This window comes from Phascolarctos cinereus, unplaced genomic scaffold (genome assembly GCF_003287225.1).
Source record: "Phascolarctos cinereus isolate Bilbo 61053 unplaced genomic scaffold, phaCin_HiC Scaffold_726;HRSCAF=1367, whole genome shotgun sequence".
In the NCBI taxonomy this organism is placed as follows: Eukaryota; Metazoa; Chordata; class Mammalia; order Diprotodontia; family Phascolarctidae; genus Phascolarctos; species Phascolarctos cinereus.
The window spans coordinates 303073140-303098839 of record NW_027556098.1 but is presented as its reverse complement, the minus strand read 5'-3'; the positions used below and the strand labels follow the sequence as shown (position 1 = coordinate 303098839).

Here is a 25700-nt window from a genome sequence, read left to right as displayed (position 1 = left end):
TAAAAGGGCTAAGGCCAAATGAGTGTCTGCACTAAGACCAGGACAAATATAGTGAAGGGAGCACTGGCCTACCACAGGAGGAGTGAACCAGGCTAAGTCAAGAATGGGGAGTGGGCTGGTGAGTAGCCACAGCACTTCTAGTCTGGGTGAGATTAGGGAGACCCAGTCTCCCAAAGCAAACTGAGGCAGGATGTGAACTCACATATTCCTGACTTCAGGTCGAATGCCATGGCCACTGCACCCTAGTGCCCTCCTTGTATAGACATGTTCTCAGATCCTTCATTCATATAGAAGCAGATTTTTACCCACAGAATTGCAGAATGCCATCACCTTGGGGCTGTACTGTTCTAACTGGTGAGAACTAACTGTATCTAGACACCCCTGACCATGCAGTAATCAAATTAAAAAGTCAGCATTGCTTCTGGAGAGGGCATGTCATCAGATTGCCCGGAGCTCCACTCACCACCCCTCTACCTTTCCAAATGGAAACTCTCTCCCTTGACTACCACTCCTCCACATGTGTTGTCTCCCCAATTTGGATGTAAGGTCCCTATTGGCAGGGACTTTCTCTGTTTCGCATTTACATCTACTTAGCATAGCACAATGCCTGGCATGGAGGAGGTACTTAAGAAATGATTTTTCAGTCCTTCACAGCACTTTGTGGAGCACCTCTCATCCTTAGAGAGTAGAAAGAGCTAAACTTGGAGGAAGACTCCATTGGAAAGAAAAAAGGCTTGAGAGGAAGAACTTGAGAAAGAAGAAAAGAAGGTAAGATCACTTGATAAGATGAAGCAAGAGATTAATGAGAGAAGAGAAAGAAAATTGGGTATGACAATGAGGTTGTAAAGGGGTGGCTACAAAACGTATTTATGAACAAATTAGAGTTTGCAGTGTTTTACATACTTTCGTCTATGAACCTCACCATAATCCTGTGAAGCAGATATATGTAGGTACTATAAAATTCCCATTTATAGATGGGAAAACTGAAACTCTGAGAGGTAGAATGACTTGCCTGTGGTCACTTACCTTTTCTTCTTGTCCAGAGCTGTTTCCACTCTACTGTGCTATCTCCACCACACACGTCCTTCATTTGATGATGGACATGTAAAAACCAACCAATGTCAAATCACTCATCCGTCCCCTTGCAATGACGGCAGTGTAGCCAATTAGGACTCAAATCAGTGTGAGAGAAAAGCAACATCGTGTAAGCCTCTGATGGTATATATACTAGAACCCCGAGGGAAAATGTGGCCAGCCTAGCCCAGAGCAGAGAGTGAGGCTCGTGGCATACAGGGTACTTGAGAAAAGAGTTTTGTACACTTCAAAGTTCTACATAGATGTAAACTCTTACTATTATTTCTCAATCTAACTGATAGTTAAGGCATTTCAGTTTCTCTTGGGTTAGAAAAAACCCATCATTGCTCCAAAGGGCAAACAAAGTGCTTCTTTCAAACATGACACCATTTCCACTCTTAAGAAAAGTACATAGTTAAATTGTGTCCTTTTCGGCAAAAATTAAACATTCAAATAGTGGTAGTCAAAAACTCATTCAGAATTGCATAGGATCTCTTTTCCCTATCCAAAGGAAGACATCTGAGTCAGCTCGATTAGCAAGACTTTCATCTGGAAAAATAGACACCTGTCAGAAGGGATTGGTAACTCTCCAGAGTTTGAATTTCATAATACATTATTAGTTATTGCCTTGGAGGAAATCCAGTTCAGAAAAGTGACCTCTGTTCACAAGTCCTTATTTGAGTCTTAGCTGCAGGTTTTTGACATATTCATCCTCAGAGCCAGATCAGGAATTTTGATATGCTACTTTGCAAGATCTCTTATCCCCTGGATGTTTTTTAATCGCTCCTACAACTCAAGGGTTACAGAAAAGTCTGTTGACTTTTCTACATAGCATATGCAAAGCTACAGTTCTATGCAGAATATTTGTTTTCACATTGGGAATTCACTGGTAGGGTCACCTGAAAAAGAAACATTACAGCTAAGGATGACTATGCAAAGGCAAGAGGTCCGAGCAGGGAAAAGTAGAGCTCAGCACCCTGTTAGTGCATTTCATTTTGAGAGTTGTCTCCCTGGGTAAACCAGAGGCATTTTTTTTTTCCTTGGCCTCTTCTTGTTTCATTTTAACTTGTTCACTGACTTAAAATACAATATAGGATAGAAATAATTCATGCCAGTAATAAAGACTGTCTGCATGATAATACGTAGAGAAGTTATGAAACAAGGAAGAATAAATCTTGATTCAGAGACTTTTGACAATTTCCATACAGCATCCAACATCTGAGTGAAAACTGAAAAATCCAGCTGCTCTCAAGTACCTGGATATTTGGTGTCATATGAATGTATTATGTTTCATCTAGATGCTAAACTTAGGATATACATAGTTATATGAGACAGTTAGGTGGTGCAGTGAATGGAGCGTTGGGCCTGGAATCAGCCTCAGATCCTTACTGGCTATACTACCGTGATTAAGTCAGTTAACCTCTTATGCTTCAGTTTCCTCCTCTTTAAAATTTTGTTGTTCAGTTTTTTGTCCAGTTGTGTCAAACTCTTCATGACCACATTTAGGGTTTTCTTGGCAAAGATATTAGAGCAGTTTTCAAAGTAGTTTTCCATTTCCTTCTCCAGCTCATTTTTACAGATGAGGAAACTGAGGCAAATGGAGTTAAGTGACTTGCCCAGGATCACACAACTAGTGAGTATCTGAGGCCAGATTCAAACTCAGGAAGATGAGTCTTCCTGACTCCCTTCTTGAGCACTCTATCCATTGCACCACCTAGCTGCCCCCATCTTTAAAACAGGAATAATAATGGTACCTATCTCCCAGGGTTGTTGTGAGGATCAAATTATATATTATTTGGGGGTTTATTGGGGGGGTTATCTGGAAGATTTTTATTTTCTGAGTTCATTCTTACCTATGAAGAATTGAGAAAGAAAATAAATTGGTAAGGCCCTTGTCCATTATAGGGCTCTATCATGTCCTTTTTAAAAAAAAATATTTTCCCCCGATTACATGTAAAAACAATTTTTAATTTTTTGTAAGTTTTGAGCTCCAAATTCTATCTCTCCCTCTCTTCTTTCTTCTCTTCCTGAGGCAGTAAGTAATCAGATACAGGCTATTCATATGCCATTATATAGTCATTTTATGCAAGAAGACAGAATGACAGAAAGAAAGAAATACAGGAAGGAAGGAAGGAAGGAAGGAAGGAAGGAAGGAAGGAAGGAAGGAAGGAAGGAAGGAAGGAAGGAAGGAAGAAGGAAGGAAGGAAGAAGGAAGGAAGGAAGGAAGGAAGGAAGGAAGGAAGGAAGGAAGGAAGGAAGGAAGGAAGGAAGGAAGGAAGGAAGGAAGGAGAAAATAGTGTACTTCAGTTTGTATTCAGACAGCATCAGTACTTTCTCTGGAAGCAGAAAGCATTTTTCATCATTAGACTCATTGTATTGCTGAAAATAGCCAAATCATTCACAGTTCCTCATCATACAATACTGTGTACAATGTTCTCCTGGTTCTGCTCAATTCAATTTGTATGAGTTCTTTTATGTCTTTCCAGGTTTTCCTGAAATCATCCTGCTTGTCATTTCTTGTAGCACAATAATATTCAATTAGGTTCACATACAAAACTTGTTCAGCCATTCCCCAATTGATGGGCATCCCTTCAATTAACAATTCTTAGCTACCACAAAAAGAGCTGCTATAAAGATTTTTGTACAAAAAGTTCCCTTTCCCCTTTTTTTCTTGATCTCTTTGGAATACAGACTTAGCAGTGGTATTGCTGGATCAAAGGATATGCACAGTTTTATGGCCCTTTGGGCATAGTTCCAAATTGCCCCCCAGAATAGTTAGATCAGTTCACAACTCCACCAACAGGGCATTAATATTCCAGTTTTCCCACATCCCCTCCAACATTCATCATTTTCCTTTTTTGTTATATTAGCCAATCTGATAGGTATAAGACTGTACCTCAGAGTTGTTTTAATTTGCATTTCTCTAATCAATAGTGATTTGGAGCATATGGTTCTATAGATATGACTATAGATAGCTTTGATTTCTTTGTTTGAAAACTGCCTGTTCATATCCTTTGTCTATTTTAAATGGTATAATATTTATAAAGCACTTAGTATAGTGCCTGGCATATAGTAGACACAATAAAATGCTTGTTCCCTTCCCATTCTCTTGTGAATACTCATGAAATATATTTATTTTATATTCTATTAAAAATAATTTGAGTGGTATAATTGTAGTAAATGTCAAAACAAAGGCAAGAAACATATTAGGAAGGATTTATACACTGAATGTGGACTCACAAGTAAGCTGGCTTTGTCCTATACAGTATCTTAAGAAAACTGTATCCTTAAGCAAGGAGTTCTGCTGTATTAAGTAAAGATTCACAGATAATAAAAGTGATGATTGGCTATCTGTATAGGATAAAACTGGTGATAAAGCTTTTTTCTTTTAACTTTTGTTTTATTGTTGAATGGTTTCAAATTAAGAAGAAAGGATAAGAGTCTTGGCTTTTTAAAAATCAGATTGTATTATTCACCAGGACAAAGTAAACCTACAGGAGTGAATTAGGAGTAACTAGGGGGAAAGAACGGTGTATTGGCTTAGGCCATGTAAGGGGAATGTAATTCTCAGATTATGCAGCAAAGACATTTGGAAAAGGTAAATTGAATTCTGTTTAAATGGCAGATAAATTTTAGCCAAGAAATTGGATCAATCATCTTAAAAGATGCCTAAACTGCCCTTTAGATGGAAGAAAGATAATTCAATATTTATAGAAATGTGAACAGCTAAGTTACTGGCAAGGTGCTTCACTGTACTTAGCAGTGATTTTTTTTTTTAACATTTGCTCTGAGATTCTTTGCAACTGTTAAGTACAATTGATGAATTTTTGTTACCTCAGTAAACAAATACGTGCATTCTATATACATGTACATGTACATACATATATGATGTACATATTTTGAGATACTTGTCTTTAATTGCTTGAAAGGATATCATGTGGAAGGGATGACATTCTTTTGGCCTCAGACGACAGAACTAAGAACAAGTAGGTAGAAATGGTAAAGCGGTAAATGGAGATGGAATAAAGAGATGAAATAAAGAAAAACTTTCCAAAATTTCAAGTTATTCGGATGTAGAATGCAATGCCTTGGAAGGTAATGAGTTTTCCCCTCACCAGAGAACCCACCACATCACACTGTTTGTTCATATTGAGTTTGCAGTCTCCTCAAATCCCCAGATCTTTTTCAGACACATTGTTGTCGAGCCTCTTCCATGTTGTATGTGTTAATTCAGTTCTTTAAAAGACTTTACATTGGTGCCTATTGAATTTTGTTTTATTAGATTCAGCCCAGCATTCTAGACTGCCAAGATCTTTTCGGATCCTGACACTGTCATCTAGTGTGTTAGCTACCCTTCTCAGTTTTATATCATATTCAAATTTGATAAGCAGGCCAACTCTGCTTTTATCCAAGTCACTGACAAAAATGTTAAACTGATAAACCACTCAGGGCCAAACACAGATCATGGGGAAACACCACCAGAGGCCTCCGGCCACCTGACCTTGAAGGATCAATATCTATTCTTTGTGTCTAGCTATTCAACTAATTCTGAATCCATTTCATTATTTTTTTGTTGTTGTCAGTTTTAGTATAAGGATTTTTTTCTTTTATTAAATATCCACATTCTTTCTTTCTGGATCTTATTATTTACAGCAACTTTTAAATATTTTTCATTAGACCTTACTGCATTGTATTTCTAGCAAATCTAAATGTTTCCTTTGAAAAGCCAGCACAAGAACAAGTGATTTAGGGGAGCCTGTTTTTTTTTTCAGCTTATTCTACTTAGCTTCAGTAGGTTTTTTTTTTCCTGCTTTTCAGACCATTCTTTTCTTATCACCTTTAACAAGGGTGTTTTTCACCTTTGCATTCTTTTGAATTCTGAAATTTTATCTATACTTTAAACCTCTTTGCTTTGTATTAGTACAAAGGGTCGATGGTCATTTTTCTAGGTCAATCCCAAAGCTTGTTGCCAACCACCACAGTTTATTTCTGGGCCGCTGGAGTTAAACTCTCCTGCAAGCCCACATCATTGGCATCCCAGACTAATTTCACTTGAATCAACATTTACCCCAATGCTACAGAGAAGCTAAATTATCATTTCTATTATCTCCTACTTGCTATGTTTCTTAAATTAATTTTTTTATTCTGACTTTAGCAAACACTACATCAAAATGAGCACTTCCATATAACAGCAGAACAGAAAAAGAGGATTGAACATGAGACTGTGGATCTCTATTACAAAGTACTTTATTTTCTTTTGAAGTATATAATAAATACACCAAAGTTGTCCTGCCTATCTTTGATTCCTTCTGTTCTTTTTGGAGAATATTTTAAAAATACTTAAACGACACTTTCTTTTCTTTTCTTTTTCTTTTGGTAGCCCTATCCCTAAACCTTATTTCTTCCTCCTCACCACCCCTATTTTTTCAATGGAAAGAAAAACAAAGCAAAGACAAAGAAAAATAAAAACAAAATTCTTCAAACAAATATGAATCAACAAGTGAAATAAATCCCCACATTGGAGGTATCTGAAAATCTATGTCACATTTTGCATTTTGAGTCCATTACCCTTCATCAGGAAATGAGCAGCACATTTCATCATCAGTTCTCTGTAATAAAAGCTTGTTATTGCATTGATCGGAGTTCCTGTATCTTTCAAAGGTGTTTGATTTTACAACGTTGTTTTTATACAATTTGTCCTCTTGATTCTGCTCACTTCATTCTGCATCAGTTCATGCAAGTTCTCTCCAGGTTTCTCTGAAACTAGTCTTTTCATCATTTATTATAATTCAAATACCATAATTTGTTCAACTATTCACCATATTCACCTCCTTAATTTCCAGGCCCCTGCGGTAACAAAAAGAGCTTGATATAAATATATTTTTGTACATATAGGCCCTTATCCTCTTTCTTTAACATCTGTGAGACATATGCCTAGCAGTGGTATCACTGGGTCAATGATTCCATATAATTGCATCATTATCATGTCTATAACCCTCCACCTTTTCCACAGGAATTGTATGGACATTTTTCTCAATTGGCCAGAAGCATGCATAAAGGCTCTGCAAGTGTCCTGTTGTACTTTATAAAGTGGTTTAATAAAATCTGGGTTAATTGTAGCTACAACATTCCCTGATTGTACCAGTATAGTAACACAATCAGAGAAGGAAAGATAGTCTGGAGTAGCCTCTTCTTGATGAAACCATACTGGCTCTTTGTAATCCCATCTTCCTTTTCTGAGTGCTCACTGTATCTCTTTATTACTGTTTTATAATTTTGCCAGGAATCAAAGACAAACTCACTGGCCTATAATTTATAGGCTCTGTTCTGGTTCCTTTCTTGAAATTCAGGACATTTTTCCATCTCCCGTACTGTGGTACCACTCAACCACCATCATCTTTCAGATACCATGATGGCAATCACATTTTTCAGGCTGGGTATTTTGTTTTCTTGTTTTTTTTTTTTCTTCTGCATCTAAAGGATATAGTTCACTTGGCTAAGGATATAATTCATCAATGGCTGCATAGGGTTGATAATCAAACTCATGTAGCAGCTAGGTGGTACATAGACCTGGAGTCAGGAAAACCTGAGTTCAAATTCCACCTCAGGGACTTACTAGCTGTATGACTCTGGGCAAGTCATTTAATCTATGCCTGCCTCAGTTTCCTCATATGTAGAATAAGGATAATAATAATAACAACTACCTCCCAGGGTTGTTGTGAGGACTGCATACCTTAAAGCATATTATAAATACTAGCCATCAACTATGAAAGTTGATGAGATTGTAAAGAGAATATGCGTACAAATAGAAGAAAGAGTCTTGACATAATCCTGGGAGACACTCATACTTAGAAAACCAAAGGTCTAACAAAAACAGGGGGAAAAAAAGTACTAGAAGGACCAGGAAGAGTGTAGTGTTATGGAAGCCAAGGGAGGAAAGTGTCCAGCAGGAGGGCTGGTCAAGAGCCTTTAAGAAATCATTGGTTTGGGTTTGGGCTTGGGCTTCAAATTGGGGAGTAGGGAGAGAAAAAGGAGGTAGCAGCATGTTCGGACAGAACTAGAAGGAAACAAAGAACCAAAGCTTGTTCTGTTTGTCTGTTATTTGTTAGTGTATTTGGCTGTACCCCGTTAAGACCTAAAAGTTTTATATTTTGCTCTTTATTTTTATGCTTATTTGACTATTTCTTTTGTTGAAAGTTATTAAGCCTAATTTTTAAAAATTTAACAGATAATTGGCAGTCTTTGAAGTAGTAATTTCTATAGTCTGGTGGCACAAGAAACCAAATGGTGGAGGGTTAAGGAGTGAGTGGTAAAGAGATGGAAATAACTAGCATAGATGCCTCTTTTTCAGATGTTAGCAAAGAAAGAAGGGATGTGGGATGATAGCTTGAGAGAACAAAATGAAGGCTTTTTAAGGATAGAGGAGATCTAAACATTTTTGTGGGCAGTGGGAAAAGAGCTAGTAGACAGGAAGAGATTGAAGGAAGGGGAGAGATGGATGGCAATAATTAGTAAGGTGCGAGCTCAGAGGAAATTGGAAGGAATGGGATTTGAGGCATTTAGGTGAAACAGTGGATAGATTGTTTGACTTAAGAGCCAGGAAAACCTGAGTTCAAAGCTAGTCTCTGATATTTGCCAGCCATCTGACCTGGGATATAGCATTCAACCTCTGACTTCATCAGTTTCCCCATCTGTAAAATAGGGATAATAGCACCTACTTCAAAGGATTCTCAAATGGATCAAAGGAGTTTACATTTCTAAAATGCTTTGCCGGTCTTACTACAAATGCTCACTGCTATCATTGTCAGGGCACAGGTAGAGGGTTGGCCTTAGCAGTAAGGAAGGTCCCTTTGATTTTAGAGGATGGAAGAAGATTTAGATGGGTTTTTTAGATGTAGAATTGGGAGCTGAACAGGTTTTCACAATAAAATTGAAAGGGAATGAGGATGTTTGAATACTGAGAGTTCAAGGAGAGATAATGTTTAGAATAGCCTCTGCAGCAGATGTGAAAAAGGGATCAACCAGGAAAGAATAAAAGGAGGTCTGTACAGCAGCGGAGGCCCAGCTGAGATTAGATAACATGAATTTGTAGGAGGCCCAAAGAACACAGTTGGTATGGCAGCCTGGGAATAGGGGTGGAGAAGGCTGATGAGAGTAACTCAAGTATATTGGCAGGACATCGAGGATAAGGGATCAAGGGATTTAAGAGTAGGGGATGGTGCATATTGAACTAGTTAAGGAGAAGTTCAAGACACTGAAAAAAATGAGGCCCCAAGCAGGATAATGAATTTGAGAGAACAGCAAGGTACTGAGGGTCTGAGCATTCTCATTGAACAGTTTTAAGAGAAGTGAGGCAGAGGAAAAGACGGAAGAATAATACACTATCACCCAAGAGAGAATTTGCATCCAAGATCATGACAGCTGCACGGTTAGGAGCGTATCTCTAAGTTCAGTGACTGAGAGTAGAAAGAAAAAAGGAGCGACCCGCGCTAGAAAGGCTGGCGGGGGACAAGGCATCTTCAAGGAGGACCGGGGCTTCCGTGAGCCCCCGAAACTGCCAAAGACATGAAGAGTCGGAGATGCAGGAGAACGGAAGAGGACAGAGACTGAGGAGGGGTAGGACTGAGCTACGTACGGACAGAGTGCTGGAAGAGCTCACAGGGAGAACGGGACCCTTCCTCAGGCGACGGCGACTCTGCGTCACAGGGACAAGGGGATCAGGAGGCGGGGAGTCCTAGCAAAGAACGAGAGGGCAACAGCAACCACAGCTGCTGCAGTCGGATGTGCCATTTGGTGAAGGAGGGCCCTAATTTCAGAAAGTACATGACAGACAGAGCTACTTCATTCCTCCGTCCCCCTCCATCATAATCGCTGATGTTAAGGGTTTTCTCCCATCTCATATCGACATAATCAGAACCGCTAGAATAAATGAAGGGATGAAGAGATGGAGGGGGAGGGAATTAGCATTTATATAGCACCTACTATGGGTCAGATTGTGCATCAATATGGTCTCATTTGATCCTCACAGCAACCTTATCAGGTAGGTGCTGTCATTGTCCTCATTCTACAGTTGAAGATATTGAAGAAAACAGCAGTTTGGTGACTTGCCTAGGTGCTGAGGCTCCATCTATTGTGCCACCTAATCGTCTTAGAGAATTTCCAGGAGCAGAAGTCTGTTAGACCATAACTCAGTGTTAGAAGAATTAAAACTATCCCTTGCTAAGATGAGGGATAGGGCAGGAGAGAGGGAGTGATGTTTTGGGAAATTTTAATATATGATTTTATCAAAAACAAGTGTTTGATATTGAACTTAGACACTAAGGGACACTGCCAGTAAACCTCATCTAGGACTGGCAAGCTTCAGTTTCATCACTGCCCCACTTGGCGGAAAAGTTCAATTAGGTCACAGAGAACAGGCTAGCACAAACTTCCTAAGGGAGCACCTCCTTATTGATCTCTGTGATTGTAACAATCAGAAGAGGAAAATCTGCCCTCATGTCCTGAGAAGGTTCCCACCATGTCCTCAAGTTTCTGGAGGAGACATACCTTAGCCCAGGATTTATATGTAGCCTTTAGACTAGAATCTGCTGTGCCGTGCTCATGTTTTGACAGAGTTCTTAGGGAATTAAACACACCACCCCTGGAGTCACTTGCAGGCGCTATTAGAATAAGTAGCCATGGAAAGTTTATGCTGTGGTGTCAGTAGAAGAGAATGTACTTTACGGGTCTAGCGCATAGGCTAGAAGTAAGCCCTCCACTGAGGCTCCACGTCTGGCAAGTTATGCTAGTAACTGTTCTATAACCTAGCCTCTCTTCTGGGAATTAGATGTTCTATTTTCACATTCATTGGCTTGTCACCCCCACCCCAGCTTCTATGTGAGCAAGTATATTTCTGGCAGGGTTTCCCCAAAAAGGGGGAAAGAATAAAAGGTACTCAATGTGCATATGAACTGAGTATGACAGACAATTTATTCCTACTCAAATAAAGTCACAATAAGCATTAGAGACCTGTAGCACGCATAACTGAATAACCAGAACAGAATTCAGTAGCTCAATTATTATCACTAGCACAGTGAGCTAGGAGGCCAGTATTGAAGCCTTATTGGGACATACGACAGTTCCTGCAAGCTTGCTAATTAGCCGCTTAACATCATACCTCTACACTGGACGTTGTCCTGATCAAATAGCTCAACTTGATTATTGTAGTGACCCTTGTCTCCGGTCAATTCCTACTGCCACTGAAACCAAAGACCTACTGAAAGAGAGAGGAAAAGGTAAGCAGGGCCCACAGACTAATCCCAGAGTCCTCAATTCATATGATGATCATATGAGGCCATGTCAAGGGCATCCATTGCCATTACCTTGGAGTAGAGAAAAGCTGTCCTACACTCTTCACTGAAACCACATCTTGCCACCTAGTGTACAGAAACCAAGAAACCTCTCCAGCCAGAAGCTGTCCCTTCTTTTACTAGATGGGGATCTAATATTATCAACTCTTAGGGCTCAACAGCCTATTAAGAGCCTCTCAGTGGATGTATCATACATGACAGAAAGCCAGGTTTTCAGAGCTCCCACGTCCACTGAAAGCAGGCAGGGAGTATCTGTTCAAGCTGTGAGAAGGCCCTATAACATGGGCTTATAGGGGACAAAGGGAAGGGGCAACAAAAACTTCATTAGGGTTAAGACTATGATTTAAGATGGCTACAAAAATGCTTTTTAGCTATCAAAATGGCACATGTGCTTGAAGGGTTTCTTTCAATGTTGTGAATACAAAAGTTATTCCCTTCGCTATTTCAAAAACAAGCAAATTATGTTTTTCTAAATGCATTTTCTAAATTATCCAATTTCTTGTGGGAGGTCACTTGAGAAGATATAGATTTTAATGCTTCTTAGAATCAAAAATGTCATCCATGTGGGCATACTGTCCAGTGGTCAGATTGAATCCCATGCAAGCTGTCACGTGTCATGTGACTCATCTATAACCACCTATTAAACCCTCCGTCAAGTATACATACCATGTGCTGGGACCCTTCTTCTAGGAATTTTAGAATTTTGTGTTTCCAGAATAGCATTCAGGCTATTCCTCTATCATCCCTTACTCCTGCTACATGACAGGTCCTGCAGTCAAAGAATATTGGAGTCATAAGGGAATCCAGGAGCCATTGAAACAAACCCAAAACAGAAACACAAAATGGGAGGTGGCATACATGTTGGATATGGGGTCAGAGGGCATAGGTTCAAGTCTCAGCTCTGCCACTCATTACCTATGTGACTTTGGGCCAGCTCACTTAAGTGGCATCAGTTTCATCATCTACAACATTAAGAGGTTGGACTTGATGCCCTCTAAGATCCATTCCAACTCTAAACCTATGGCACTATGGCAAGTGTTCAGTAAACCTCAAGCCGAACACTTCTCCAGGTAGGAAACCTTCTATCCTTGGAAGAAGGGCAAATGAAAACAATGATCAACCAGGTGTAGTGGTTCATGCCTATAATCCCTATTTCCAAGGAGGCTGAGGCTGATGGATTGCTTAACTTCAAGAGTTCTGAGCCATAGTAAGACTAAACAGATCAGGTGTGTACACTAAGTCTAGCCCTAATATTATAACCCTGACTCTGGGATTAGGTGAGACCAAACTGCTCTAGGAGGGGCAAATGGTCCGAAGGTCAGAAATGGAGCAGGTTAATGTTCCCATGTCATTCTGTAGTGGGATCTGGACTGCAAATGGACACTATACTTCCAGTCTGGATGAGATAGGAAGACCCATTCAAGACAGAAACAGAGACAAAGAGACAGAGACAGACAGAGAGACAGAAACAGAGAAATACAATAATATGCATCACGGAGTGCGCATGAAACGGAATCTTTGTACTTGATACTAGGAAAGCCAAACACCGGAAAACAAAATGTCTATGATCAACAAGAACCTGCAAAAATGTGAAGGGACTCTCTCTCTCTCTCTCTCTCTCTCTCTCTCTCTCTCTCTCTCTCTCTCTCTCTCCCTCTCTCTTCCCATCCCACCTCCCAATTCTGACTATGAACCATGCATGAACTCCAGGTTCCTTCAGCACTAACTTTGTAGGGTGTTTTGCCGAGGAGGTGATGGGTTTACATTTCTCTCATTATATTTCTGTGCCAGTATGAAAGATGAAAGAGAACTTTTTCTATTAGGCAAACCCTAACCCTGTGACCAAAGTTCTTTCATCGAGTGAGCCAAATGGTCCCTTTCCAAATTCCTGTCTGCTAGCACTGTCCTGTGTCCAATGATCAGCAGAGTTTCTTGCAAGCACCAGCTTTCCAGTGTTCTTCTCACCTATTCACTAGTTTTAGTTAAGGCATTTCTTGACCACTAGGCAAAAAAAAAAAAGATAGTGGTTGCCTTGGTGGTGGGGGTAGGGGTGGGGGTGGGGTCTATTGACTTAGTTTTGTGAAGTAACCCAAGGGTTTTACCCCAGTGGTTTGACCCCTCCGACACACCTAGACCCAGAATCTCCTGTCTAAGTCATACATAAAATACATTAGTGTAAAATCCCATTAACACAGAGAGAGGAAGTATAGACACCACTTTTCTGGCTGCATTCAAAGCTTAGTGAGAATCAATAACCCTTTTAAGATTACTATGGAGCCTGTTAGTCTGGAAGTCCCCCTGAGTTGTAAATGAACTCTACCTGAGCCTGGAGAATTCGGTAACTACCTATTGCCAAGGCCTGGGATCCAGATGGAATATACTTCCAGGACTGAGGAGGGGCAGGGGTGGAGAGGAAGAGATCTTGATTCTACTTCCTTATGAAAGGGGAAGAATGACTTCTCAGAAAACACGGAGTTTAGGGTGGGGTTAACTCCAAGGACAAGGTTTGGAAGAGAGGACTGAGTCACACAAGAGAAGAGGAAATAAAGTCTGGTTCTTGGTAGTACTGCTAGGATTCATAGATAAGTTCTCTTCTTCTGCATTCCTATATTGCCAAGTAGTAAAATCTTCAAAAAGTAACTTTTTTTAAAAAACAGTCTAAATAATAGTCATAGCTCATAATTATATAGTGCTTTAACGTTTGCAAAGTACTTTGTGTGTATTGTTTCACTCAATCCTCACAACAACCTTGAGAGGTTCAGTAGATGCTAATAGTATCCGCATTTTACAGAAAAAGAAACTGAGATTCAAAGGAATTAGGTGGATTACTCAGTTAAGTGTCTGAGCTAGAATTTGAACCCAGATCTTCCAAACTTCAAGTATATCACTTTACCCACTACAGCACTCTGTTTCACAAAGTAAAACTATATACATTATTTCCTGAGAATAGGGCAAGGGAGAAAAGGAGATGAATTTCATTCTCTTATTGTCATTCACTTTCTGCCTGAGAGGTCAGACCACCAAGGCTGGTGGAAATCCAGTTCAGAGAAGAGAGACAGTGGCAGGGAGAAACCAGAAGAGGAGGCCAGAGAGCCAAATCCTGGGGCTTGCTGGTGGAAAGGATGAGGTCAAGGCACACAGTAGGCCTTTGGCATCATGCCTCCCTTCAAAAACTCTTCTCCAGTCCACCTTCAAAGGAACTTTGATGAACTGGTAAGCCTACCTGGGTGAAAAATTTCCATAGAGCAGGAAACTGGAGTGAGGAAGCTTGCTTTCATCAGGTAATTTAACGTAATTCTATTTGGGTTAAATGGTTTGCTTGTGACAGCAGTAGATCACCCAACAGGCATCTGTGTTTTTCTGATGAGGATTATCCAGTCAGTTGGAAAATTGGCCTAGCCCATGTTACCAGCAAATGTGATTACCACAATCAAAATAGTCATTTAATTTACTTGAGTGTTCTGCGTGTCCTCCTGTATCCAGAAGTATAACACCCAGCTCTGAGGAAATGATGTTAATGTGTATTTATTGCATTCCCATTGAATGTATAATATGTCTGCTGGGCTTCCCTTGGGCACTGAGAAAGCCCATGAAAAGTATTAGGCCAAGTTCTGAAACCACAAACACTAATAGGAGGCCTCCCACGTGCTCCTGCTTGCTAACACATGGTGAATAGCTATCTCCTATCTTGTGTCCAAGATTCTCTGTTGCTTCCATGAGTCTGTCAGGCATAGGCTATTAATTCCTTTTTTGTGACGACTGATTAAAGTTGGCCCATTGAAAAGTGAAAACAGCAGGTACATTAACTGACTGTATTTTATACATCATGCCAAGCAGCTTGCCTGACTGACTTTTTTTTGTCCATTAAGGTAACTGGATTAATTATTTTGTCATTGTGTAGACACACCCGAGACTCAACACTGTAGTGTAGCTACTGGGAATTGAAGAGACTTGTTTGCATTCCAACTATACCTGCACAACTCCATGAAGGGATGACCTGGAGCCATCTTGGACCTGCTGTAGAAAGCTAATCGTTAATTTTTAGCTTGAGCATTTATACAGCAAGAATGGTCAAATGCTACATATCAGGGCTTGATTTATTATTTTGTTGATGGTCTAGACTTAAGAAGGTGATGCAGCAAATATAAACAATGAAGACTAAACTTAAAAGTGTGTCTTGAATTGTTTTTGGAGAGTTGGTTGTTAAACATTACCAATACAACCCTGATTCCATGGAACATCACATTCAAACCATTTTGGTTTGTCTTATCTATGGGGATGTAAAAAGAAAAACTGTTGGTTAGTTGATGGGATTTTTCATCTTTTCTACCAGCTATTTTAAAGCTAGGAAGACTAGTTTTTATAGGAAAAGAATAAATCCAGCCTCCTGCTCCACACCATGGGTATCATGTTTACTGGAGGACCAGAGCCTCCTACTTGAGGATGGAAATAGCCTTCTAGGGGTAAGTAAAAGCAATATGATGCAATGATGGATTGAAGGGCATTGTTTAGACTAGTGCACGAACTCACTTGGGTATTAATCTATAGAAAGAGTTTTTAATCTAGACTTGTAGTTTTTGGACTGGGACATTAAGTTTTCCTTCGTGTCATCTAAAGTCTCTTGAGCTAGGAGCAAGAAAAAGCCATAGCAGAAATTAGATCATGTATGGGAACATATTTGGTAAACTGTAAAGCTGCAACTATAAGGTGTAGTTGTTGTTATTCTAAGAAAGCCTTCCTCCAGTCAGGGCATGGAGACAACTTTGGATTCCCAAAGACAATGGATTATAAGCTTTTCTGAGTCCTACCAAGATGAACAGCCTTTGTGTATGTGGATTTAGCAACAAGTCGATAACCAATGTGCTTCAGGAAGGTGCATTCATAGAAGTTTGGCCACCAGCTGACAAATATTTTTAGCTCTAACAATTTATCCCATATTCTACTAAGCTAAGAAGGCATTGTAATGTCTGTCAATAGAGGGGTTTAGCCATAAATACATAATCATGAATCATAGAAGCAAACATTTGGAGTCTGAAAGGCCTTCAAAGGCTGTCTAGTCCAACTTTCTAATTTTATATGCATCAGAGACTCAGAGATATCAAGGGTCTTGTTCAAAGCCACATATACAGTAAGAAGCAAACCACTGGATTTGAATCCAGGTTTTCTGACTCCAGATTCAGGAATTTTCCCACTGAATAACACTGCCCCTCATTGAAGCCTGTGGCCAATTGATCCATGCCTCCCTCTTATGTTGATATAGTCACAGAAAGCAAAGGACACTTAACAGAGGCAATGAGGTTATTGATATGTTAATGAGGTATTCAGCTATAAAGATGCCTCTGTCCTCATTGAGCTCTTCATTTCCTGTGATTGAATCCTGAACTTTTTGGAGTAGGGGGTTGGGAAACCAACTCATAGCAGAAAAGAAAGCCAGTGATAGATTCAAGAGAGAATTCGTGGCAATTGGCCAATGAGAGCCAAGCTACAGACTAGCAGACTTTAGGAGGCTAGCTGAGCAAGCCGCCTAGCTGAGATGGTAGGCCTGTGGGAGGGTTGTGTGAGGACCTCACAAGAGAGAAACAACATTGGGGTCCTGAAGTCCCAGAGGTAGGAGGTGCTTTGGCCCCATGTGCTCCCTACATGTGTACCTCACTCCCACTATATACTTTGACTTTATACCCATTCTTCCTACAGGTGCTGTATTTGTGGGACAGTTTATACCCAAGGTTTATGTGGGGTGGGGATGTTTTGTAACTACTCTTTTTACCTTGCCATTTTAACAAATGACTATGCTTTGAGCTAATTACATCTACTGGCTCACTTTTCCAGAGAAGTGCATTACTGGGAGCTCAGGGGCTAAAATTTTAGGAGGCCAAAGACAACTGACAACCCTTGAACTTGAAGGTAGCAGCTGCTGTCTGGGGACCCAACCAGTAAGCACAAGTTCAATTTTGGGAGATAGCCCACAGGGTATGTTACACAAGCATCATCATTATTGCAACTTTTTATGGATTTCCCAAACCTAACATAAAATCCAGCAAGAGCTGTGATCTAGGGTCCTACCCTATATCACTATCCATGTGGTAAAGCTATGAGGAGAAGCTAATAAAACCTGTAGAGAACCTGAAAGCCCTCCGTAAACAAAAGCTGGCAAGCTCCCAGGATCAGATGTCTGCAGGCCATACAGATTTCTTATTTTTCCCTCCTAGAGAACACACTGTTGGGCAATTCCTGATCTCACCCCTCAGCTTCACATTTCTACTCAAGGTAGCAACTGCTTACGTGACAGGCAGCATGATGTAGTAAAATGACTCTGGACTTGGTGTCAGGAAGAACTGGATTGAATTTTACATCAAATACACTACTAGCTGTGTGACCCTGGAAAGTAATTTAATCCTTCTAAGTCTCACTTTCTTCATTTGTAAAAGAAGTGGTTGTCTCCATGACTTCTGACGGCCCTACCAGCTGTAAGGCTGTGATCCTATAATGCCCTCTTTCTTTGAGGAAACCCAGGTTCCAACCATTTTCATTACCTTTTGGTACTTCTTATTCCTCTGCTAGTGGTTGATGCATGCCTTGAACCTGAACTGGATTATCTACTGTGATCAATGAGAATTAAGGCAGTAAAAAAAAGTAGCAACGTATGATAACTCCCCATGAATGTGGGGAGTACCACCATGAAAACCCAGGCCTGTCAGCAGAAGAAGCCTCAGCTGGAGCAGATTTTGGATAGAAAATGTTTGTCTACAAAGCCTGGTGGAGGTTTTTAGGGAGAGAAACCTGTGATCCCAAGCCAGTTTGGTCACCCTTCCTGAGAGAGTTACAGGCAGAATTATGGGACCCAACAGTTTTATGGCACTGATTCAGATGTAGTTCAAGCATCAGCCTTGCAGTTTTACCACAACGTTAACATTCGTAATCAGGCTAGCTACTTGCACTAGTGACTAGACCAGGTTATTTCTGAGAGTGGTCGACCCTCTGCTGACCACCCTTCAGTGGCCAATTTATAGACCTGTCAGGAACTTTGAGAGACCATTGTGGCAGACTCCCAATTGCTGGGCTGTCTGTTGTGATAGACATGAAGCAGCTTAAGTGACAGAGGAGGTCAGCTTCTACCTTGCATACGGGCTTCCTGAGGCTGCTGGGAGGAAAGTGCTTTTTAAAACTAAAAGCACTGTGTCAATCAAACAATCCATCTGCAGACATTTATTATATGCTTAATAGGTGTCAAGCCCTGTGCTAAACACTAGGAATTCAAAGAAAGACCAGAACAATCTCTGTCTTCGATGAGCTTAACGGGGGAGACAATAAATAAATACAAGGTACACAGAGATTAGCTCTGGAGGGGAAGGCAACAGCAGCTGGCTAACATAGAAAGTCCTCCTGAACAAGACTGGATTTGAGCTAAGTCTTGAAAGCAGTCAGCAATTCTAAGACTTGGAGGTGAAGGAGAACATTCCCGAACATAGACGAAGATGTAATATTCTGTGTGAGGAACAGCAGTTAGACCAGTCTGGATGGATCCTAGAGTGTATAATAATAGCCAGTGTTCATATAGTGGCTTCAAGGTTTTCAAAGCACTTTAAAGCAGCTAGGTGGCACAGTGAATAGCATGGTGGGCCTGGAGTAAGGAAGACCTGAATTCGAATCTAACCTCAGACACTTACTTCCTGTGTGACTACAGGCAACCTCTTAACTCAGTTTTTTCATCTGTAAAATGAACTAGAGAAGGAAATAGCAAACCATTCTAATATCTTTGCCAAGAAAACCCCATATGGGGGTCATGAAGAGTCAAATACAACTGAAACAACTGAACAAAACAAAAAGATGCCAAAATAGTTAGAAAACTACCAGACTCCTTAAACTAATCTTAACCCTTTAACAGCTCTGGACAACAATTCAACTGCACCTTCTCACTGACCGATGAAAAGCAAGTGTCTCCAGACTTAGGCAGTAAATCATGGTGGCAGTGGTCAATGTCACAAGAAAAGGATGCATGCTTCCTTGCTCTGGCATCCCTCCACAGCTTCCTGCCTGGACCAGAGGGACATTTTTTGCATCCATCAAGTTACCTGAGCACTCTTCAGAGCACAGGCCCCAGGTTGTCTCTTATCTTAGGACTGCCACTTTCACTGCCTTGCTAGTCAAAATAGACATCATTGCTACATACCTGTTACTGGGGAAACCAGACTTTAGAGCCTTACCTTCAGTGTTACATCTCATACCAACAGAACAATTGACTAACTAGCATAGGCCCACTGTGAGCAAGTCTTTAGGGTGAATTCTTTGGGTCTCACCTTGAACTCTCTTAAGTCTATGTGGGGCTATGGTGTCAAACTCAAATAGAAACTGGGCCACTAAACCGCACATCAGGATTTCTATGGGACAAATATTGACTTAGTTTTTAAATATATTATTATTGTATTATAAATATATTATTAAACATGATATATTAAATATAAATATATTTTAAATATAGTAGTAATGAAAATATTTTATATTATTTAAATATATTATTATCTGTGTTTTAACGCATCTTTATTTATTTTGTTAAATATTTTCCAATTATACTTTAACCTGATTCAGGCCATACTTGACAGTGTTGTGGCCCTAGTGGATTGTGTGATTGATATCTCTGGGATGGGGGCCAGGCCATACATCAACCCTACCCTGACAGCTCTATTTCACAGCAAGTTGGTGTTTTGGGAGCCTGACTTTCTGAGACTGACTTTCTTCAGATTCAAATTACACTTCGTACTGGTTATTTCTAGCTTCTCTGAAAATAATCCTTTGCCTGCCTTGCCTCTGGCTCTGGTAATTGTTTCTAGATTTTCAGATATAATAATAATAATACCTAACATTTACATAGTGCTTTGAGATCTTCAAAGTGCTTTACATGTTATCTCATCTGTTCCTCACAACAATCCTATAAGTTAGATGCTTTTACCATTCCCATTTGGTGGGTGAGAAAACTGAGACTAAGAGAGGCTGCCCAGGGTCACACAGCTAATAGATATCTGAGGCAGGAGTTGAACTTGGGTCTTCCTGAGTCCAAGTTCAGTGTTCTATTCAGTATGCTACCCAGCTGCCTATGAAGCTATTGCAGGACTGCCAGGAAGGGCTGATTAAATCCAAGAAGTGGCTTTTGTTGTGAGATTTTTAGAATGCTTTGAACCAGTTGAATCTTAACCCCTTTTCGACACTGATTTCCCCTTGTTTTCTAGTAGCTCCCCACTGACTACCTCAGAGACCTGCAAAAGATAAAAATAAAATGGGAGGCAGGAATGAATTTCTATACTGCTGAGAAAGAAATAGTGGGACCGGGGGATGCTGGAGCCAGTGCTGACCTGCTCAGTTGTTAAACTTTCATCATGACCATTTACACCTCAGAATCAACTCTTGCTAAAATGCAGGATTTATTGTATTGATAAGTATTCAGACTTAAGAAAGTGATGGAGAAAATGTTAATAATATAGATTAAATTTAAAGGCGTGTCATGTATTTTGGGAGAGCCAGTTGTTACAGCATTTCCCATTACATCACTGGCTACGGATAACATCTTTCTATGGTTTCATCCAAGAGAGATGAATCTGTCTGGGTACAGGAATAATATGTAAAATGATAACGTTAGTGTTAATAGGGGAATATATGTGTGTGTATACATATAATGGGGGATAGATAGATAAATAATGGGGGATAATTATAGTGTTACCGGAGGAATCTGAGAGGCATGTAGTAGGTGTTTAATGCCAGTGTATAGCTCACAGCAATAGGGAGGGACAGAAAGTAAATCTAAGGAAAGAAACCCTGTTTTCTAAAATAGCCAAGTCTCCCTAACCCGTTACATTTTGTATTTCCCCCAACGGAACCAGAATCCCTCTTTGTTTCTCCCCACTTTGAGAAACTGCTTCTCTAAATTCAAGATCATGGCTTAGTGGTTTCATCATTTTCTCTCATTGTAGTTGGAGCTGAACAGACCCCAGGTATCAGTTGTATTGTCAGAAAAAAATTCTTTTTGGTCCCAGCTACTCCACTGCCCCCCCCCTTTTCCAAAGAAATCCTGCTTCTAAAGTAGCAGCCAGTAATTGAGCTAAATTTCATAATGACTGACACCTGGTGGCTTCCCCCTCCCTCAAAAAAAAAGGCACAATGAACTCTTTATGATAAGAAGAAAGCAAGCTGAGGGCATTGAGGCTGAAACTGGGGGAGCTCTGTGCTCTGGGAAGTCACTGTGCTTCCCAGAGATTGAAATTTCCTTTTAAACACCAGCGTAAAAGGTCCAAACTGTCTTTAACAACTGTCCCTCATGCTTGTGAATATGCTGAATGGGACTGAAGGACTAATGAGAGCTCCCTAGTAAAAGTAGCCTTTTGTGGGCTCTGTCGTTATGCTCTCTTCAAACGTAAATCAGGAAAATGAGGTTCACAAAAATGAAAAACAAGCATCTTCAAATATAGGCCAACAGTTTCAAGCCTTCCAAGATTTACAGGTTGTGTTGAGAAGCATTAGGCATATTGTGGCAAGGCAAGCAAATTGATGGGTCTGTGATGGAAAGTATTTTAGATTAGAGGTAAAAAGACTCGAGGTCAAATCCTGGCTCAGACCCTTCTTAGGTGCATGACCTTAGGCAAATCATTTAATCTCTCTATGCCTTGATTTCCTCTTCTGTAAAGTGGGACTGTTAATAATAAATAGCTCATAAATTTGACATAAGAATTTAATTTTTTAAAAAATGTGTAAAGCACTAGATAAAGCATCTTGGCATGCAGCATAGACTACTGGGTTCAGAGGAAGGAAGACCAATACCCAAATTTTACTTCTGACATTTACTTAGCTCTGTGATACTAGGCAAATCGTTTAAACTGTATGGGCCTCAGGCAACTACTCAGATGTCTCAACTAAGCCATAGACAATGTTATGTGTGTTGGTGGTGAATGGTCCCGGAGAACACCCCAACATCACAAATCTTTCCCCTGTTGGGATGGATAAATGTAAGGCATTATGATATTGCAATGAAACCTTTCCTTAAGGAGTCTATTTGTACCAACACTTAATCCTCTCAGACAAATTTTCTTATCCTCTTCACCTTCTATTCCACTTCCTCTTCTTCGGAAAAGGGAGAGTAGGAGGACTTGCTTAAACAGCAGCCACCTTTGTCTTTTATGACATAGCCCTGGTGGTTTTGACAGTTGCTACAATAATGAGAGACCCAACTGGAATTTGGGTAGGAAAGAATGACCAAAGAAGTGAATGAATGAATGAGTGAAAAAACATTTGTTAAGGACCTACTATGTGTAACAGATGATGCTGAACACTGGGGATAGGAATAGAAAAAGAAGACTGTCTCTGCTCTCAAAGACATCACACTTTACTTGGGGAGAACACATAAGTGAGTTCAGCTGTAGGATGAATTAAAAAGGCCTAGACGTGGTCGTGAATGCAGGTAGCAAAACCCAGTAGTTCTTAGGGTGTATTAGGGTTTCCATACTGCAGGATGAGGCCTGGAGGGGACTGACCCACCAGCACAGAAGAGAAAATGGACCTGAAGATTAGAGTAGAGTGGGGATTCTGGGTTTCCCAGAAAAGGGGTGGGTATGGGAGACAGGTGAAGGAAACACTAGAGGAAGTGGATTTTAGTAGGAGAATTTGAAATAGTAGAGGTCCACAGTGGGAGTGGCACGGAGGAGAACCCCTAGCAGGCTGAGTCACTCACCACCTTGTCAGCATATCTGGAGTTAGGTTAGAACATAATAGTAATATTATAATCATGGTATAATATTAATAAAATAATAATCATAACATAAAAAATAGCTAGCATTTATTAAGTACCTACTGTGTGCTAAGCACTGTGCTAAGTGGTTTACAAATATCTCATTTGGTTCTCACAATAACCCTGGGAGGCAAATACTATTATTATCTCCATTTTACAGTTGAGGAAACTGAGGCAAATAAAGTTTAAGTCACTTGCCCAAGGTAGTGAGTGTCTTCAGGCCATATTTGAACTTCCTAACTCCAGGCCCAGTGTGCTCTGTCCTCTGTACCTCTTAGCCGCCCTAACATGAAGTGTTTCTCTACCACTCTCATTGCTGTCACAGAAGCAAGAAAGCAGCTAGCTGAGAGATAACCAGGGATAGAAGAAATGAGATAGTAGCAAATAGATGAGGTTAGGACATAAGTCATTTCTTCCTGCCAATCCATAATGTATCTTAATTATTTCTGTTTTGGTAGTGAGTTTAGGGGGTAGACTCAATCAATTATTGCACATGTATATAGTGACAAACAGATAACATTTGCATATTATTGACATGGAAAACCAGAGGTAGTGTGGCACGGTGGATAGAGAGCTGGCCTAGAAGTTGGGAAGATCTGAGTTTAAATCTTGCTTCTGACACATATCAGCTACGTAGTCCTGGGTAAGTCACTTAGAGCCTCACTGCTCAAGAAAACTATCTTAAGACTGCAAATTACTAAGCAAGTGCTGATCTGCTTCAGTGAAGGGACTTACCTCATCTGGATGGTGCAGTGGATAGAATGCCAGGCCTGATGTCAAGAAGAACTGAGTTCAAATGTGACCTCAGACACTTACTAGCTGTGTGACCCCAGGCAAGTCATTTACCCTGTTTGCCTCCATTTCCTCATCTGTAAAATGAGCTGGAGAAGGAAATGGCAAACCACTCCAGTATCTTTGCCAAGAAAACTCCAAATGGGGTCACAAAAAGTCAGACCCAATGATGCAACTGAACAATACCAACAAATCAGTGAAGTCACAGGTCTAACACCTCTCCCATCTCCCCCCCCCACGGAAAAAAATATTCATGGTGTTAAATAATATCAAAGGGGGTGGGGAAAGAGTGGAAAATAAGCAAAGAAGTGCAGAGATGAAAGCTAAAGAACAAGAAGCAATGGGTGAAGTAGAAAGAAAGAGCATGGGACCTGGGGGCAGAGAACCGGGTCTTAAATCCTAGCTCTACTACTTACTAGCTTTGTGACCATGGACCAAGCCACTTAATATCGCTGAGCTTCAGTTTTTCCATCTGTAAGATGAGGGTAATCATACTTACTTCTCCGATCTACCTCACAGGATTGGCTTAAAGAACTCCCTTCATAAAAACCTGGAAGGATTTACATAAATTGATGCTGAGTGAAATGAGCAGAACCAAGAGAACATTGTACACAGTATTAGTAACATTGTGAGAAGACTGACTTTGATAGACTCAGCTCTTCTTAGCAATGCAATGATCCAAGACAATTCCAAAAGGCTCATCATGGAAAATTCTATCCACATCCAGAGAAAGAGCTAAGGAGTCTGAATGCAGACCAAAGCATACTATTTTCACTTTTTTGTTTTTGTTTGGTTTTTTTATGATTTTTTTTCCCTTTTGTTCTGTTTCCTCATTCACAACATGACTAATATGGAAATATGTTTTATATATCAGTTTACTTGCCATCTTGGGGAGGGGAGAGGCAAGGAAAGGAGGGAAAAAATTTGAAACTTAAAATCTTTCAAAAACTGAATGTTGAAAATTATCTTCACATATAATTGGAAAAAATAAAGTACTATTAAAAAAGAGCTCCATAAGTCACAAATATGAGTTATTAAATGTGAATCAGGACTGCATCCTTAGAGATTAAAAATGTAATTTTAAGCCCCAAGCTAAGCTGATAGAGGAAGAGAGAATTCTGAAGTTAATTATTAGCTGATTGGTTGGAAACAAGACTGCTACGGCAAGACATGGAAACTTGTTTTATTTTCCACACTTGGGAATAAGTGTCAAAGGCAGCTTTACCCAACACTATCCAGTGGAAGAGAAAGGAAGAAAAGGTATTGAGGGATCATGTTGGAAAGAGAAATTGGAATAGCTGAAGACTGATGTAATACCAGGCCCACTGAAGACCAATCTCATTTCTGTAACTGCTAAGTCCAGAGAAAATCATGGCACTGATGCCATTATGTTAGACGTAGAAATATAGAAAATACATCTAAGGGAAGGATGCTTGCAAAATCTGAAAACTGCTGTGCATTTGGTTTCAGCTGCAGAAAACTGAGGGAGTCTCAGGATAAAGCCCCTGATCTCATCTTGCAGATATCCAGAAATATAGGCTTTCATTAAAACGAGGCTTGGAAAGAGGCAAATGGGAAGCAGGAGGCTTGCTCTCTCTGCCAGAACTCTTTCCTGGAGAAGAGAAACACTATAAATAGGTTCTAAAAAGCAAACAATTTGGGTGAGTTTTTGGTCTTTTGTTTTTATATCATAGTCATTTCTGAATACACTTACA

At 40.2% G+C, this 25700-nt stretch overlaps 1 long non-coding RNA gene across 1 annotated transcript in view; it reads left to right on the top strand.

The window, feature by feature from the left end:
* Nucleotides 1-25700, top strand: part of LOC144454461 (uncharacterized) — a 72093-nt gene that overhangs the window by 17694 nt on the left and 28699 nt on the right. Inside the window, exon 2 of the long non-coding RNA XR_013482854.1 lies at nt 645-768. This is a non-coding gene — a long non-coding RNA (uncharacterized LOC144454461). The remainder of the gene's footprint in view (nt 1-644; nt 769-25700) is intronic.